This window comes from Heloderma suspectum, chromosome 3 (genome assembly GCF_057233095.1).
Source record: "Heloderma suspectum isolate Gila_16-S chromosome 3, 16-S_ref, whole genome shotgun sequence".
Taxonomy (NCBI): Eukaryota; Metazoa; Chordata; class Lepidosauria; order Squamata; family Helodermatidae; genus Heloderma; species Heloderma suspectum.
In genome coordinates, this window is record NC_139460.1 from 233,502,501 (window position 1) to 233,517,158 (window position 14,658).

Sequence of the window (14,658 nt, forward strand, 5' to 3'; positions counted from 1 at the left end):
GGTCCAATCCAATCAAAGCCTCACTATACTCCTATTAATTTGGCCCTGTACATGAAGTACTATAACCACCAAGAACATAAGAAGAGCCATGCTGGATCAGATCAAGGGTCCATCTAGTCCAGCATTCTGTTCAGACAGTGGTCAGCCAGCTGGGCACGGAAAACCCACAAACAGACCATGAGTGCAACAGCACCCTCTTGCCCATGTTCCCCAGCAACTGGTGCACATAGGCATACTGCCTCTGATACTGGAGGTAGCATATAGCCATCAGGTTATATGCTAGTAGCCATCGATAGCCTTATCCTCCATGAATTTTTCCAATCCCCTTTTAAAGCCATTCAAATTGGTGGCCACCACTATATCTTGTGTCAGGTCCCTTGGTCCTCTCCCTTCACAATCACACATTCCAGGATACCAGGCTTCAGGCTCACTACTTTATTAGTTAAGGACCAGGTTCTTTACAAATGCAAATCCTCAGAGACTCTCAGGCTACAAAGGAAAACAGCTTCTCCACACAATTACAAATACCAATAAAGGAGCCAAGTGGGAATTAGAGACATTGCTGGCAGTTTGAAACAAGAGCTTGCCAGCCAGGTAACTTGGGGTGGGGGGATGCCCCTCCCTTACAAGTTGTGCCCTCTTACGTAGGCTATTGGGGCCGCGGTGGCTTAGTGGTTAAGACGCTGAACTGCAGACTGGAAGGTCTGCAGGACAGCAGTTCGAGACCCGAGTGCTGCGTGACGGAGTGAGCTCCCGTCTTCAGTCCCAGCTCCTACCAACCTAGCAGTTTGAAAGCAAGACATTGCAAGTAGATAAATAGGTACCGCTTTGGTGGGAAAGGTAACAATGTTCCGTGCACCTTGGTGTTCAGTCATGCCGGCCACATGACCACGGAAGCGTCTTCGGACAGCGCTGGCTCTTCAGCTTAGAAATGGAGATGAGCACCACACCCTAGAGTTGGACACGACTGGTTGGGGACACCTTTACCTTTATGTAGGCTATCACACATAGCCAACCGGGTGGAACGTCTGAGCTCCACCTCTAACTTTTCCTGCTTTGCTCTGTGCTGGACTCTAGCATCCTTCAGGTCACACCCCACACTCTCCTCCTCCCCCAAGACCTGAGTTCTCATGGAGGAGGAAAAGGGGGGGCCTTCAGGTCGAGCCATCTGTGTGCCAAGGTCCTGAGAAGAACACCTATCCATACCTGAACTCACTAGGGAGGAAGCCTCCCCTGGTTCTGGCTGTTCCCATTTCTTTGAGTCTGAGCTGCTAACTATCTCCACAGTCATTCCTGACATCTTGTGGAAGTGAATTCCATAGTTTAACTATACACTGTGTGAATAAGTACTTCCTTCTATCTGTCCTGAATGTCCTGTGAAAATTCAAGGAAACACCAATCACCTATCACCACCATGATGTTTTTCTTTTGTTGTGCCCAGGAAGCACTTTTCTTTAGGACCACGCTTTTGTACCTCAAGCCTCTGTTCACCCGTAACTGCCCTAAGCATGCCAGAATTCCCCTGAGATCGTGCCTGCCTTTCCTGGGATTCCCTTCTCCCCTGAGTTCTTTGTTCTTGCTTCTCCTGAGTTCCAGCTCTCCCCCTGACTTCTCTATGCAGCCCCGAGCTCTCCACAAGTCTCAGGATTCCTGCATTCCTTCTTTCCTAGCGGAGCCTAAAAGGAAGGCTAGGTAGTAATCTGCTTCTTTCCCTCTCTTTTCTTCTGCTTTTTCCAGTGTCCCAGTGCAACTTTCCCCTTCTCTCTTGCCTCCTTTGAAGCCAAAAGCCACACTACACAGCCATGCCATCCCTCCTTCTGCCCCTATTTCTCTCTCTTCCTGGGAAGCCTCACAGCTAATCATTTAATTTCTGTTTATAAAAACCTCATTTCTGGAAAAGTTGGTTTTGTCACCATTGCTCTCTGAGTATCTTATGAGGCCACCCCAATTTCCACACTAAACAATTCTAGTTACACATGCTTGGCTCATGTTCCTTTTGGTGAAAACATGCTAATTTTGGACTCACATTACCAGACTGATAACGGTCTGTCTTCAGAAAGAATAAAGTCAGGCTTCCACTGGAAAAGGTTTCCCTAGCACCACATTTAAACTATATTTCCCAAGAATTCATGTTCTGGAAGGGCTTATTCCTTGAAGACACAATTGTCTGTAGATGTGTTTAGTGACAAGTATCCTGAGCAAACATGGTAACACCTAAAGCATGCTATACTTTCTCCTGTGAATTGGGAGAGGATGACAACAAAACATGATCTTGATAATGATGAAAGAGAAACGTCACCTTGGTCTTAACATTTAAAGAGAGCCTCCCTCCTTCATAAAGCAGATATTTCAGGTCAGGGCTTAATGCTCAGGCTTTGAGTGAAGGAAGTCCATTCGTTGTAGCCCTGTGAGGTGCGTTGCTTGGACCTCTTCTGCTGCAAGTAGTATAATGTCCCAGAATAGAGCTGCAGCACAGCAGTGGCATATGCCTTGATATAGAGAACATATCTTGCTTATTCTATGAGAAGGGGCAGAGCTTGTTAGCTGTCTTATTAATGTTCAAGATGTAACCAGTTCCACTAATTCACTCTACTGCCTGTTCAAATGCAGCATTAAGAGGTAGGACTAATTCCTGCTTTTAGCTGCCAACATTTATCTGTCAGGAGGAATAGCTGTAGAGGTAGAAGCCTGGTCTGCTGGGAGTGCACCCAGGCCCAGGGTCTTAAAAACTTTAATTAACATCTTATCTAGCATACTGTGGGGGGAAAGCGTCTCCTGTGTTTTGTCTTCTACAGATTGATCTGACCTTAAGAACTCCCTTTCTTCTAGAAAAGAATCCAAAATTAATTTAATTCTTCAGAGGCTTGATTAGTGGGGTCTCCTCCCTCTCTGACCACAGAACGTGGTTCTCAAGAAAGCAGCAGGAGCACAAGATCTAGGTGTTCCAAGTGATAGCAGAAAGGGGGATAGGACAGGAGAAAACACTGCCCTAACGCCCATCTTGCCCTTCCAAAACTGTTTCTAGGTTTTGAACATCTGGATTAAAGGTAGCACTGGATACGGAAAATAAAACTTCAATTCCCATATTGTTCATGTGAAAAGCAGACTGGTCACAACCCTAGAGACAAAAGACATCTGGGAAGAGACTGCAGGGAAAGGGCTGCTGTAGCTAGAGGCAACTGCCAATAAATACTCGATATATAGTCTGACTCCTATTGGCCGAAGAAGAGTATAAGCCAACTTGTGAAGTTTTCTTCTGAAACAAACTGGACAAAAATAGACAACCTGACATACACCTGCACCTGTACATTATAGACTTCTCGTCAATTCTGTTGCTTTATGCCGTTTTTCACGGTTAAGGATAAGGGTTTTAGATTTTATGATGGGATGGGTCACTTGAAATGGAATGGTTTATATTTCTTTTTCTGGTTTATTGTTTTTAACTTTTAATTCTGATGTTTGTTTTAAAATATTATATTTTGTACACTGCTTCTGAAAAAAATATCTCCTTTGAAAGGCAGTTTAGAAGTCTCTGAAACACAAACACACTCCCCCCATTTTTTCTTATTGAAGTGCAATGAACACACAACTTTTGCCATGGGTTTTGTGGGGCAGGATGTGTGTTTTCCAAACTTAAAGGATATATACACGATTATTTAAGATGAAAGACAAGACTACTTTTCACTGGTGATGCAGTTATTACAATATCATCTCTTGTCCTTCAGATGAGCAGTGAAGAGTTTCCTGTCTTGCCAGGCATTTATTTTGCCTTAACTATTCTCCTGCCAATGTGGTTGGTTGTTGATTTTCTTTCCTTTACCTCTCTGTTATTTTCTGTATTTGATTGCTGTGATTTTATTGTATAATGCTTTTTTAAATTGTTCAAGCCACCTTTGGGAGCGGGGTTTGTTGAACAGTAGAAAACTTGTAAAACAAATAAATTAAGTGAAATTTATGCCAGATTTGTGCCACTCTTTCAGTTCTTCTGCCAGACTAATTCTTGGTGTTATCTCTGTACTGAATTGTCTTATATTTACAGTTACATGTTTCCTGGAATTCTGTCTTTGAAATCTCGTGTATAAGACAATGACAAAATATTATTAGGGCATTTTTAAATGACTGATTTGCTTCAAATGAAAATTAATTCAACAAAATATTATCGCTTGCCTAATACTAACTGCTCACATGCTGATGAAACTTGGGACAGTAAAAATACACCTGATTTCCCCCTACCTAGGGTTGTGTTCTGCATGTTTGTATGCTATTAGTGCTGTAATAATTTTCACTTTTGCAGTAACTTTAATGTTTTGATTTTTCCAAGCTATAATTAGGTCCCATGCTGCATGGCCATTTCAATTCTGATACTTAGATCATTTTCACAATTACCTTTGTCATGCTTTATAAAATTAAAAGGGTTAAAAGAAGTCACTTAAAACACTTGATGATGCTAGATTTGGCTTTCTGCATTAATTCGCCTTATCTGCATTGATTTAATTTTCTTTATCTCTGTAGAAAGCTGCTTGGACTTCCCTACCTTCCTGATTCGGATGATCAAAGACTTCATGGAAACATTTTCAACACTGTGCTGTATCAGTGTAATGCACCTTGGATAATCTTGCAAACACTGTGCCATTAAATAAACTCAGAAGCTTGCCTAAATGGAATTTAAGTTGTAAATATTTATCTATTACCTAAGAGAAATCCCCCAAGAAAAAAAACAGTGTAAATTTGTAAAGACTAAATATAGTTGCACTTAGATCCTAAAATATTTTGAAGCCTCACTGCTTTCAATGGGACATAGCTCAAATAAGTAACACTTGGACTCAAAGCACCAAATTAGCAACAGAAAACTAATATAATATCATATGGCTGCTTAGCACCGACACCATAGTACACATTATATATCACACAGTAGCAACACAGTTCTTGCTCAGAATGTTTAAATCTATGCAAGAGACACATGACAGTGGAAGAAAGCAGGGAATTCTAAGATGTAGTGCAGCCTTCCCCAACCTTGCACCCTCCAGATCAGTTGAACTACAAATCCCATCATCCCAAGCCAGCACAGCCATTAAGCCCCCACGATGTGTTGGGCTGCACTTCCCATCATCTCCAGCCAGCATAACCAATGATCAGGCTGGCTGGGGGATGATCTGAGTTGTAGTCCAACACATCTGGAGAGTGGCAGATTGGGGAAGTCTGATACAGTGGGATTAGAACAGCTGAACAGTGGAGGAAGAAGATTGTGGTAAGGCTAGGATATCCAGATATGGGTTAGTTAAAGAAGGGGGAGAAGTGCCCTTGGAAATAGACCTGCAATAGAAGGCTAACTGGGTTTGATGAACAGAAAGTATGGGTTGTTCTGGGCATAGGGAGTAGTATGGCAGAAGACAGAAAGGAGTAGGAGAAGGTGATATGGTGGGATGAGTATAAATTAGTGCATTTTGGAAATGAAGGATTTTGATTCAAATAACGTAATAGTATTCATAAAGCTACAAGTTCTTAATTTGTTTGTCTACCTGTGTAGTCCTCTAAGTTGATATCTAACCCAACAAATTTATTAGTGTTATAGTTGGAGGACATGTGAACTCATTAATCCACTTACTGTGTAGCTTCAAATATTGTCACCATATTAATGTGTTCTCAGAGAGTACATTCCCCTAATTTGCCTTTTGAAGGCCCAAATTAAGCATACCACAGTTTGTCCAACAATACATTGTTGTTGTAATTGTTATTATTCTTGTTGTTGTTACATTTATATCCCACCTTTTTTCCTCTTTCAAGGAACCGAAGGCAGCTTACATAGTCCTTCTCCTCTCCATTTTAACCGCACAATAACCCTAGGAGTTAGGCTGAGACTAGCCCAAAGTCATCCAGTGAACTTTATGGCCAAATGGGGACATAAAACCGAATCGCCAGAATCCCGGTCCAACAGTCTAACCACTACACCACACTGGCTCATATAAAAGGTACAAAGCATACTTTTGATACAAGCAATTTCCAAAAGGACATTATTGGTAGCAAAGAGAAAAGGTTAAAAAAATTAGGAAAAAGGCTCAACCTCCAGATGTACTGATATGGTATATCTAAAACAACAGAATGACATTTAATAGGGATAAATGCCAAGTTCTGCACCTAGGAAAAAGAAACCAAATGCACAGTTACAAGATGGGGGATACGTGACTCAGCAACACTACAAGCGAGAAGGATCTTGGAATTGTTGTCGATCACAAGCTGAATGGGATGTGGCTGCAAAAAAGGCAAATGCTATTTTGGGCTGCATTCATAGAAGCATAGCTTCCAAATCCCAGGAAGTACTAGTTCCCCTCTACTCAGTACTGGTTAGGCCTCATCTGGAGTACTGTGTCCAGTTCTGGGCACCACGCTTTAAGAAGGATGCAGACAAACTGGAGAGGGTTCAGAGGAGGGCAACAAAGATGATCAGGGGACTAGAAACAAAGCCGTATGAAGAGAGACTGAAAGAACTGGGCATGTTTAGCCTTGAGAAGACTGAGGGGAGATATGATAGCGCTCTTCAAGTACTTGAAAGGTTGTCACACAGAGGAAGGCCAGGATCTCTTCTCGATCATCCCAGAGTGCAGGACACGAAATAATGGGCTCAAGTTACAGGAAGCCAGATTCCAGCTGAACATCAGGAAAAACTTCCTGACTGTTAGAGCAATACGATAATGGAATCAATTACCTAGGGAGGTAGTGGGCTCTCCCACACTGGAGGCATTCAAGATGAGGCTGGACAGCCATCTGTCAGGGATGCTCTGACTTGGATTCCTGCCTTGAGCAGGGAGTTGGACTTGATGTCCTTGTAGGCCCCTTCCAACCCTACTATTCTATGATTCTATGATAATTGACAGTACTAAACCCACTCTGTTCCAGATATTAAATCTTTAAGTTATATTTGTATTTTTCCCCACGCACAGTGTTGAAGAACTGCGTTTGCAAAAGTATTTGCAATTAAATCATGGGTCAACTTTAGCGTCTGTGCTTCCTCCCACTCCTTCTTATTTCAAGGGTCTCCTTTATTCTTCACATTACAAATCACCCAGATGTACAGTAGTTATCAGATTCCTGCTATGTAAACTGTTCATGCTTGCCATGCAGTGACCTCTCTGTATTGATTTAAGACATCTGACAGTCTGCACTGGTGTCTTTAAATTCATGGGTGTCTTCTTTCTCTTCCTGCTCTTTTGATCAGTCCTTTTTTTCTCCCTCACTTTTTCCACAGGTAGCTATGGAAGGTAATAGACCTAGATTTCCACTGCCCCTGAAAAGTAGTTCACTGGGCTCTAAGCTTTAAACAATTACATTTTTTCCACCAGATGTTTCTTTCCCACTTAATTTGAGTACAGGAGTCGCTACCATGTCGCAATCAATAAAATGGTATCTGAAGATTTAAAACCTTCCAGCTTCACTACATAGAATCTCATGAAGCTGAACCATGTTAAAACTTTAATTTAAAGCAAGGATGAAAATATAATGGTTTGTATCCATCCTAATACTCTTACATGCTCTTCTTCTTTTAGCAGTAATTACGTTTTTAAACACCAGAAATATACCTACTTCAGTTGCATGAGATAATTGTTATACTTTGCCTTGAACTAGAGCATTAAGTTTGGAAAGCACAGAACTTTAAAGTAAGTTCTAAAACAAAAGTTCATGATCACTGTGATATATAGGAAGCATATTGAACTGTAGCCCCACCATCCTTGGAAACTTATATGTTGTACTGCTTTCAACAGCAAAAATAAAACCAACATCTAAGGAACACTTGACCCCTAGCATTCCATTTTTATGGGCAAGTGCTCTTCCAAAACAGAATTACAAGAAAACCAAGGACATTACAGGGAGATTTCTTCCAGGGTTATTTTATGGCAAACTTGCCGATTGTGGTGCCGTGATAATAAGACCAAGAGTTACTACTACATTCCAGTTGGTAAGAAGAGTGATCAAGAATCCATTAACTCTCTCCCATACTGGCAAAGCACAGATTTTGATTTTAGAGAGCTTTCACCACAATTTGCTTCAGTTAGAACCCACTAATGCAACAGTATTCTCTCTTTCCCCCACCCCTCCAACTAATTTCTAGTTACCCTATGCATACTTTGCAGGATATAACATGTCTTTGGTAGGAAGTGCACTATGACTGCTTTCCAGGTCACAGCTGCAAAAATCAGAGAGGAAAGTATACTTCCCTATTACTCATGTACCAGGATTTCATTAAAGTTTGTTCTCAAGTAAGTGGTTCAACAGATAAATGCAGAAGTGAATGGGAATGGGTACAATGAATAAAGAAAAATCGCACCACCAGCTTACAGATAGTCAGATTTAAACAGAAACGATGCAGGAAGTAAAAAGACAGCTTGTCCTTTCTTACTGTGCTCATTTACTTTGAGCTTTGCTGTCATTCTGAATTGCCTTTAGCCAACTCAACTAACCCACTCTTCTCCCGTTTACCTTTGAGATGGAGATGTGTCTGAGTAAAGTATACATACAGGTGTTACTGGAATGCGTAGAGAAATCAAATCAAGACAAATAATACAAAATGCTTACAGTAACCAAATAATGGAACAGTCAGCAAGAACAGCACAGCTGAACAGTTGCATATGATTATATCAGCTTTATAATGGGGGGTGGCATGTAAAACTGGAAAGTAGTATGAAGTCATAATGCCACTGTTTAGTTAGGATTGGCGGGGGGAGAGGAAGAATTAAGGTTCAATACATATATCCCAATTGTCTCCATTTTAATATCTGCTCTCTGTTCCGCATCACCTGCTGTATTACAGGATCAGCTTTCCCAGGGTGTGATTCTGTATAGGTGCAGTATGCACATGAAAAGCAGAACCACTTGAGTGGGGCAAACTATGTAGGATTTTCATGCATTTCTTCCCCCCTCACCCCCGGGTGGGGAAAAAGCCACACAATATGGGTGGGGGGAAAGCCACACAACTGGTTGCACCCATTTGATATACCTACACGGGATTGCCCTATGGAGATATGGTTGCTAAAAGTATGTGAAAGAGTCCACTTTTAAAAAACAAATTCCTGCCATCTACACCTTGGGTCTGAGGAGGGTGGCTTGTCCTGCTCCAGAAGGAAGTGCTATCCCAAAGTTGAGGAATGCCCTCTGTGAGGCTCTGGAAAACAGGCTGTTCCTCTGCAAGAGTCTACCAATTCAAAAATTCCCTAGCTGGAGAAAGGGGCAACTGTAGCTGCCTTCTCTTAGGAATAACTCTGCTTCCTTGATATGATCCTCATACACAAGTATTTGGTCCTGCTCAGTATTGCAATTCATTCCTGAGGAAGGCTTTCGTTTGAAAAGTAGGCAGGCAGTAAGAATCTTATACCCTAGAAGTTCTGCCCAGTTCTGCACATGTAGTTTTACTAGGAGCATTTGTGAAAATCCTGTACCCTTTAATTTCACACTAACTCTCTGCTGGTGAGAGGGACACCAGGATAAAAGGTAAGTGCAATGAAAAAGATTTGTTAGCAGAACCCAGTGTATGTGGACAATAGGCCTTGTGGACAACATAACACCGGGGGACTTAAATTAAGGCACAGAGGAAACATTTCCTCTAAATTAGAGGTTTATGCACCTTTTGCACTGTGACCTGACTGAACAACATAGCAAAGAGAAAACGAAGGTTTCCAAAGGGTCTCATTCTGAGGTGACTGCTGCATGCTAGAGTAACAGTATTGCCTGAGGGCTGCTATTAGTCACAGGCAGAGAGAAGCCTTTTTTGGTACCCAATTTTCTTTTCATTTCTTTAACAAACCAGCTGGTTTGAAAATGTACTACTCTCATTTTACTGAGGAAGAGTGCCTCAGGATATTTTCCAGTGGCTGAGCCCATAAATTCATTGATGGCAACACTGATTCCAGAATCAGTCCACTCATAGTTGAATTCAGCCTATCTGCTCATCTCTTCCCTCTATTAAAATTGATTTACAATTTCTTCTCAGAAAATAAGTTCTCTTTTCCTGTTTGTAGTTGGATCCTTTCTTTCATTTTGCTATTGCTCTTATCCAATTTCAGTCAACGTCAAGGTCTTGCTACTTGAAAATATCTCCCACTTCACCTGTTGTATCTGACACCTAGAGCTCACTTGAAGGAAATACAACCAGTGGTAGGATACACTATTCCAGGCAATTCTGGACATCATTTCTTTAGATGATGCAAAATGTATTTGACATGGAATTCTGTAATTTAAAACAAAAATCCATGCTTCACAACAGTTTATCAATGTTAGTCATCAAAATATTGGCTAGCACTTCTATTTTATACTCCTTTTTCCAGCTATAATATATACACACCTGCTCTCAGTCCAAACTCTAATAACTGAGCCAAAGGAAGGGGAAAATGCCCTCTTAGAATTCCACATGTTAAGTTGAGAAAAAATATTTCTAGGTGCCAAAAATGGACCTGTGATGTAAAAGGTCACTAAACATTACAATCTGTACTTTGTCTGAGGTTAACCTATTCTACAGAAAGGTACATGTTGTGCAAAAGGCCTACATGCATAATTGTCCACACCTGCTTAATGAAAAGGTTTAAAATATCAAATAGGACTGACCACTCAAGGTCCCAAATATTCTGCATCACATTGTATAGGGATCCTCCTTAATGGCACTGGCAACTTAATCTAACACACTGACATTCATTCACTTCTTTTCATTCTCTATTAGATGTCTACTCTCCAACAATGGCCAGTCATCCTAACAAGTTGATATCAATCATGAGTTCCTCCAACTATCAGCAGGAAAATATCAGGCTTGGTGAGCCATTTATTCTCAATCCTCCCTCTCTCTAACATCTCTTAACAATAATGTTTGGAGGATGCTTGCAGGACTGTAACAATAAAGAACACATTTATACCTCACCTTTCTTCTTCAAAAAGCTGTTGTAGGACAGCTCCAGGCACTGTTGAATGAAACGGATTATCTAGATCCATTTCAATCGGGCTTCAGGCCTGGTTTTGGAATGGAAACTGCCTTGGTCGCCCTGTGGGATGACCTCTGCCGGGAGAGGGACAGGGGGAGTGCGACCCTGTTGATTCTCCTGGACCTCTCAGTGGCTTTCGATACCATTGACCATGGTATCCTTCTGGATAGGTTGTCTGGGTTGGGAGTAGGAGGCACTGCACTACAGTGGTTCCGCTCCTACTTGGATGGCCGATTCCAGAAGGTGGTGCTGGGGGATTACTGCTCTGTGCCATGGCAATTGTGCCATGGGGTTCCACAGGGCAATATTTTATCCCCCATGCTGTTTAACATCTACATGAAACCGCTGGGGGAGGTTATCCCGAGGTGTGGGCTGAGGTGCCATCAATATGCAGATGACACCCAGCTCTACCTCTCTTTTACATCAAAACCAGGTGAGGCAGTGACTGTTCTGAATCAGTGCCTGGGCACGGTAATGGACTGGATGAGGGCTAATAAACTGAAACTCAATCCAGACAAGACGGAGGTACTGTTAGTGGGTGGTTCGTCTGCCCGGCTAGGTGATATTCAACCTGTTCTGGAGGGGGTTGCACTCCCCCTAAAGGATCAGGTTCGTAGTTTGGGGGTGCTCTTGGATCCAGAACTGTCACTTGAGGCACAGGTGAACTCAGTGGCACGGAGCACTTTTTATCAGCTTAGGCTGGTATACCAACTACGCCCTTATCTGGACAGAGATAGCCTTGCTACAGTTATCCATGCTCTGATAACTTCTCGTCTGGATTACTGCAATGCGTTATACGTGGGGCTGTCTTTGAAAACAGTCCGGAAACTTCAGCTGGTCCAAAATAGGGCAGCAAGATTGTTAACAGGGACTGGCCTGCGAGCTCATATTATGCCAGTACTTTTCCAGCTGCACTGGCTGCCAGTCCATTTCCGGGCCCGATTCAAAGTGCTGGTGTTAACATTCAAAGCCCTTAACGGCTTGGGGCCAGGTTACCTGAAGGATCGCCTCCTCCCATATGTGCCTGCCCGGACCTTAAGATCATCATCAGCGGCCCTTCTCCGTGAGCCCCTGCCAAAGGAAGTGAGGCGGGTGGCTACTAGGAGGAGGGCTTTTTCTGCTGTGGCACCCTGGCTCTGGAATGAGCTCCCTAGTGAGGTTTGCCTGGCGCCTACATTGTATTCCTTTCGGCGCCAGGTGAAGACCTTTTTATTTTCCCAGGCATTTTAGCATTTTAGCTTTCTAAATTTTTATCTTTGCTGTTTTAAATCTGTATTTTAACCTCCTGCACTGCTGCTAGGTTTTATTGTGGTTGTATTGTTATATTGTGGTTTTAATGTTCTGTATATTTTAAATTGTTTTATTGTGTGTTGCTTGGATTTAATTTTTGTGAACTGCCCAGAGAGCTTCGGCTATTGGGCGGTATAGAAATGAAATAAATAAATAAATAAATAAAATAAAAACAGAGGCACTCAAAATGACTCATAATTATTTTTAAAGCAATTAAAATAAATTATACAAAATAAACATGAGACAGCAAATAAAATCAAAGTCACAAACAAGGAATCAGGCAGAATGAAATCAAACACCAGCAGGCCAACGGCCTAATGGAACAAGGAGGTCTTTAATTTGCTCAGACAGGTCACCAGGGAACAAGCCAAATAGATATCCTGGGATGGTGTGTGTGTGTGTGTGTGTGTGTGTGTGTATGTGTTTTCCAATGCCTAAGCATGGGAAACAGAGAAAGTCCCATCATGCATTTCTGCCAGCTGTATTTGAAATGGCTGGATAGCTCAAGATTTAAAAATCCCTTAAACCACATATTTAAGAGTTCTATATGCTGAAGCAATGCTGCAAGGAACTGTCTGCCCAGTATACGTCAGCCAGATACTTCTGCTACAGCAGAATCTCCCATTGTAATATACAGCCATCCTGACTAGTAGCCGCTGATAGCTTTCCCCCCATGAATTTGTCTAAGCCCCTTTTAAAGCCATCCAAGTTGGCAGGTATCACTACATCTTATGGTAGCAAATTCCATAGTTTGACTACATGCTCTCTGAAGAAGTACTTCTTTTTCTCTGCCCTGAATCTCTCACCAGTCAGCTTCATGGGATGACCCCAGGTTCTAATATAGAGTGGAGGAAAAAAAACATCTCCTTGTTCAAGTTACTGTAGCCTACAAAGCAGGCAGATTACAACATAACACTAATTTCTTTCCCTGGTTGATACCTTAGGAGCTCCCTTCACCAAGAGCTTAGACTGTGGGATCTACAGATCCCACAGTCTAATAGAGCTACAGCTATTTCAGTGAAGCTATTTAAGACCTATTTAAGCACTGCTGTGCTCATGCCAGGCTGAAAAGGACTACCCACAAAGCTTCTATGAACAGTGATCCCCAAGGTCAGATATAAGATTCAAATACAGAATCGCATCACAAACTCTGTAAGTAACCATCAGCACATTGCAGCATAATTGAGTAGACATGGTGGCAAAACAAAGCCCTATGATGAATAGGGATGGTTCAGAATTTCCCTCTGTCTGAGTTTTCTCCAGGATGGTAGCAGGTCCCATTATCCTTGTCCTGATCACAGTGTCCTGATCACAATATATTTGTTTTCTCTCATTCTTCCAATTTGCATTTATAGAATTCATAAAAACTGCTGCAATGGGGACACATGAGCATAGGTTGAGTGCATTAAAAAAAACCCTCTTTACCATCCTCACATCTTGATCTCTTGGCCCAGTCTGCCTCACAGGATGGTTGAAGATAAAATGCTGCTCTGAGTTCTTTGAAGAACGGGCAAGATATAAATCAACCAACCAACAAACCTCCACTGGTCCAGTTTTCATGACACGGGGTGGTTAATAAGCCATGGTGGCTTATTAACCATCCTCCATGTACTGGCCTGATTTACATGATTACCCTCACCGGGCGCAGGTTCTCGTGTCATCTGAACCCGGTGAGGGTAGCTTGTTGGGGTGGTTAGCAAACCAGCTAGAACCCATGGCCTGTGTAGGGTTGTCACAACAGGCCACCCTTGCCAGGTTCACATAACACAAGAAGCCACAGCGGAGGCTTGAATCAGCAACCTGGCACGTGCAGGTGCAGGTGCAGGAATCTACTGTGGCTTAAATTAGCAACAGTGGGCTCCAGTGATGGTGCGAACCAGATCTCTATGTGTTTAAGCACCCCAAATATCCAGTAGCTGCTTCTCTGTGGAAGGAAATGCAAGAGGGGATGCAAATGACAAGGGATTGGTCAATTTCACTTCTTTTTGATTTGATACTTTGGGAAAAGGCATGCCAATTTCACTTATGCTGGCAATCCAAACACAGACCAAACAGGGATAGGGATGTGCGATAAAGACAAAATGCTTTTGAGCATTTACAGAAAGCCTTTCCAAGTTATCACAATTAATCACCAGATTCCTGGGACTAAGGAGCAAGGTATGTGGTTGAACGGGCATGATTTTCAGGCAGGCTTGAGCACCACTGTTTAGGACTGCAAACATTTTTTTTCCTGGCAGGGCTCCTGTGCCTTTAACAGCTGCTTGGCATGCCAAATTTTAGCAGCTGAATCTTTTGTCATCACTCCATCATCATGATCGAAAAGTTAGACTGCTAAAATTTCTGCCTGCCAGGGAGCAGTTAAAAGCACAGAAACCCTGCCAATTAAAAACAAAAAAAATAAAAACACCAC

The 14,658-nt window shown here is 42.2% G+C and overlaps 1 protein-coding gene across 12 annotated transcripts in view; it reads right to left on the reverse strand.

Moving 5' to 3' along the window:
- The window catches only part of MGMT (O-6-methylguanine-DNA methyltransferase), a 280,294-nt gene that overhangs the window by 57,744 nt on the left and 207,892 nt on the right, over window positions 1–14,658 (reverse strand). The gene's annotated exons all lie outside the window — the stretch shown is intronic.